Raw genomic sequence first — 5,032 nt, 5'->3', positions numbered from 1 at the left:
TCCATTGTTTGATCTTCAGATGATTTTTTACACAGAATTACTAGAAAATCTGTTCCATGTATCTGCTTGGAGATTGCGTCGGTCGGATCTTACTGTTTACGAGGTCTCCAAGCAGATGTTCGGGGGGAGGGTATAGTTGGGGTTGTCCCTTTCTCTGTATCTGTTCCATTGTTTGATATTCGAGTGAATGCTTACAGACTTACTGAAAATTAGTAAAACAAACATTCGGTCCCTGTATCTGCTTGGAGATTGTGTCGGTCGGATCTTACTGTTTACGAAGTCTCCAAGCAGATGTTCGGGGGAGGGTATAGTTGGGGTTGTACCTTTCTCTGTATCTGCTCCATTGTTTGATCTTCAGATGATTTTTTTACACAGAATTACTAGAAACATTCGGTCCCTGTATCTGCTTGGAGATTGCGTCGGTCGGATCTTACTGTTTACGAGGTCTCCAAGCAGATGTTCGTGGGTATAGTTGGGGTTGTACCTTTCTCTGTATCTGTTCCATTGTTTGATATTCGAGGGAATGCTTACAGACTTACTGAAAATTAGTAAAACAAACATTAGGTCCCTGTATCTACTTGGAAATTGTATTGGTCGGATTTTACTGTGTGCGAAGTCTCCAAGCAGATGTTCAGGGCATAGTTGTAGAGAACAAAATGAACACGCTACACAACATTATGATACAGTAAATGAAATAAAATATGGTTATACCTCTCTCACAAGCAAACTAAGATGACTATGCATAAACTATTCTTTCATAAGATAATCGTGCAGAAGACTAGCTATTCTCTCTTTTTTTTAATATTTACATATCACCTTTTTCCAAAACTGTAGGACATGTAGGATGGCACATGCTTTTCTGTCATTCCGTGAGTTTGGAAGCTAAAGGCCTTTTGCCCTGCAAAATAAGGTTTTTGTTGTAAACCGGAAGGGAGACTATTTCCCAGTAAGTCCGTCGCGACAGTTGCCATAGCAACAAACCTTTCTGTCTGACTGACCACCACCACCACCTCTGGGTGGTCCGTGCACGAGGCACCATACATTCATTCAGTCGGTCGCCAGCTACCCGCGAGGACGTACTAAACTTTCGTTGTACCAACTGACAAACTATTTGACTTATTTGACTCATTTGCCGTATCAACAATACTTAACACAATCCAAATCTAAAGGGGAAAATCCAATTTATTCCCCTTTTTTCGTCTTGAATTTTGAAATCTTAAGACAACAAAATTTTGAAGGTGAAGCTTTTCAAACTGTAATAACAAAAATTAAAGACATTACGAAGTTCAGAAAGACCATCATAGTGGCTTAGATTTCTGGGGTTAGCGAGGGAACTTCCCTCGTGTGGCCAGGTACAAGTTATATTTTCTGTTTTAGCCAGCCACCATAGGAGGGAAATTCCCTCCTTTAACCGGTCACAACGGAAAGTTTCTGTCTTAGCCGACCAAGAGGGAACTTCCCTCGGCCAGGCCGAGACGAACGGTGTTCATGCACGAAGTCCGTCACTAGCGGCGTCCCTTGCCAAGTCACACACGAGGGAAGTTCCCTCGCATGGTGTTCATGCACAAAGTCCGTCACTAGCGGCGTCCCTTGCCAAGTCACACACGAGGGAAGTTCCCTCGCATTGTCTTTATGCACGAAGTCCGTCACTAAAGGTGTGCCTTGCCAAGTCGCACACGAGGGAAGTTCCCTCTCGACACGAACGGTGCTTATTGCGTGATGTCCGACTGAGGGAAGTTCCCGCTACCAGGCCGACACGAACGGTGTTCTTGCGTTAAATCCGGCATCAGCGGTGTTCCTTGCCAAGTCACACACGAGGGAAGTTCCCTCGACGTCAACTAGGCCGACACCAGCGGTGTTCCAGCGCGAAGTCTGTGCAGGCCGACTAAGGCCGACACGCGCGTACTGTCAAGTCCGCCTAGAGGGAACTTCCCTCGCCGAGTCCGCCAGGAAGGGAACTTTGTCGCGATGTCTGCCACGAGAGAAGTTCAACACGAGAAGAATCCTGCTGCCAAGTTTAACACAAAGGGAAGTTTATGAAAAGTCTGCCACGTTGGGCCTTTTCCCCAGACCAGAGGAGCCATCTTTGGTGAAGGACAAGGTGAGCTATGTTATACCATTCAGTTATGTGACGCACACACTGAGCGTTTGACTGCTGTACAAATATTATATGTCATCATACCACAATAAAGTTACTGTTTTAACACTGAACACTGTACATTACTGGGGTCAAAGCCCCTAACAACGCCTTTAAAATGGATACAACGATTACCTTCAACTCTTACATGGCTATGGCAAGATACAGTATAAGATATAGAAACCAGGCATAGGTATTTCAACATGTCAATAAACTCCAGACAGATTATTTCAATTTGTCACATGTTTACAATGTTTACAACAAAGCGTCATGACATGTTAGCTATATAATTTTTACATCTGGTATAGGTAGAATAGGTATTTGAACATGTGTACTGAATAACACAATGCGAAGACTACTCAATACATCTGTGGTCAATATTAAATGTATGAAACTTCAACTTAACAGTAGCGTGGTGCAGTCTAAATCTAGATACGACCTCGCCCTCGTCCACCTGCACGGGCACCGCATGAGCGACGTCCACGGCCTCTGTTCCCACCTCGCTTCCTCTTCTTACCCACTGTCGACCCCTGGACGAAAAACTAATGAAAATTGCATCATATGATTAGTAACAACTAAGAAGCATGACGTCCTTATTTATCAATAAATTATACATCCTCCTCCGAAAATTCCTCTCCCTCTCCTTTTTTATCTGACACAGTCTACCTAATCTCCAAGCAGATCCTAGGGTCGGCAAAAAAGAGTATCAAATTGGCCAGGCAGTATCTAATGAGCCAGAGAGGGTCCATGCGTGACCCAAGTTGGTGGGGGTAGCGAAAAAAATGGACCATATATTAAAAACTAACGGTCATTCCCCCACAACCTCTGCTTGTAGAGAATAGTCTACCCACTATTTATTTTTTGGAGCGCAAAATCTTACCTCGGCACTTTCCAGCTAGGCTGATACACTGAACTAGCCTGGTCAGTACTTGGACTTGGACCCGGTTTACACACAGGCAAAATCCGAGCGTACGTTCGTTTCTGTTAATACATCGACAGGGAGGGCCAGAGAACTCCCGCTGCGTCCCACACTATCGTGACCTCAAATAACCTGCCGCCATGGACGTACTTGACCAGTTTTTGTAGTTTAGTTGTAGCCTCCATGTCTCACGCAATGTCATCGTATACTTCCTTATTTCTAACAGTCTCCATTTTGCTTTTGATCCTGTCGTAACTCCATACTCCAATTCGCGCTGTTGCGCCCTTCCGACATGCCCAGCGAACAGCAAAAAGCTCACTAACTCTAAACAATTGAAACAGAGAATCAAAGGGAGAGCAAAACGACTGAAACACGGAGAATTGAACAAGTGAACACTGCGTGGCTGGTACAAACGCGGGAAAAGACTGGAATTTGCAACAAGAAAGGAGTTCATTCCTGTTTTATAAGGGACTGGGAGGCACGGAGACTCCCGGGCCCGCTGGGCGAGCCGCTGATCGTACGCCTGCCCTATAGGTAACGTACCGAAATTGTGTACGAAAATTGGGGCCGGTGTACACGGAGGGAAAACCTTTGCGTAAGCAATTTTCGGCGCAATTTGGTTGACATGAGATAGGGATGGACATCCACGGTAAGGGGAGTTACAGGCAGTCTGATCTTTGTCTTCTGGCTGAACTATGCGATGCTTCGTTCTCTGTGATAAAAAGTAGAGCCCAAGTCACACCCTCCTTTGAATTAGCTGGGGTGTTACGCTTGAAGGGCGGTTATACCGGCTATACAGATACAAAATTTGGCCGGAAAATTAGTCGACTAGGTTCGGCAGAACACTAAATTTAGGCAATGCACACCATTATATACGCAACGGAACGAATTAGAACATGACTGAATTACTCCCGGTCGGCCAAGGGAGGGATTCTTCCGCATAAGTGAGAACACCCTGGAATGGTCTGGATTGAGGGAGCCTTACTCTCCAACCATGTTTGTTTGTTTTATTTAAAATATTGGGATCTCCATTAGTGGATGGTGATCTAAAGACTTCTGACACTGAGCTCATTTGGATACAGTCGTATACGCGACGGGATGATTTATGCACTTTAATTCTGTATTCTGTATCGGTATTAGCCGGTATAACCGCCCTTTGGCGTAACACACCAGCACGCGGCGCGACACTTGTAACAGATACTAGCGGATGCAAACGGATGTCTGTGGGATCCATATTACATTTCTTTTCAACCATGCAGAATTATGTTGTTTTGCCATACATATTTGAAGAGGAACTAAGTAGAGGAATGAAATTGTAAACCACCTATTAAATCCCGAAGCACGGACTCTAACACAGTAACACTTTGTTACGCTTTCTGGCTCCCCTTTTTTCTTTATGGCACACGCTAAGTACAGCGCTCATTAACAGATGATTGTCAGCTAATTAAAGTGTCCATTATCCGAGATTATCCGTGATTAGTCCCACCCCGACCCGTGGCACATTTTATAGACCTTGTAGCTCATTTTATAGACTATCTACCACCAGACATCGGGAAGCGGCATAACATCTGTCTGTTCATGAAGGTAGAAAGTCTATATATATTCAAGGACTATTCGGCCGATTTCTACCCTCGCCTCTAGCCGCTAGCTGAAGCCTGGCAGAGGCTAACGATTACCTCTACCAGACCATTCTACGGAGAGTATAATTTGACCAGGAGTGTCAGACCACAGAAAACCACAGTTTAGCCATGGTAATTGGTAATCCGATAACTACACTCGTTGCCCAATTTTTAATAGCCGCAAAGGCCCATACCGCGGCAGTTATCGCATGTCACCAGTCACGACCCGCTTCCCAACTGAAACCATGTGGTGACCACTGGTCAACCCAGAGTACATAAAACACTGTCTCTCCCTACAGCCAGCGTGCTGGTCAACTCAACTACAGCCTGAATTGTTTGTCATCTTCATGTACTTAA

The sequence above is a fragment of the Branchiostoma belcheri genome, unplaced genomic scaffold, assembly GCF_001625305.1.
Source record: "Branchiostoma belcheri isolate BF01 breed outbred unplaced genomic scaffold, Haploidv18h27 scaffold330, whole genome shotgun sequence".
Lineage (NCBI taxonomy): Eukaryota > Metazoa > Chordata > Leptocardii > Amphioxiformes > Branchiostomatidae > Branchiostoma > Branchiostoma belcheri.
This window is presented reverse-complemented; position numbering follows the sequence as displayed.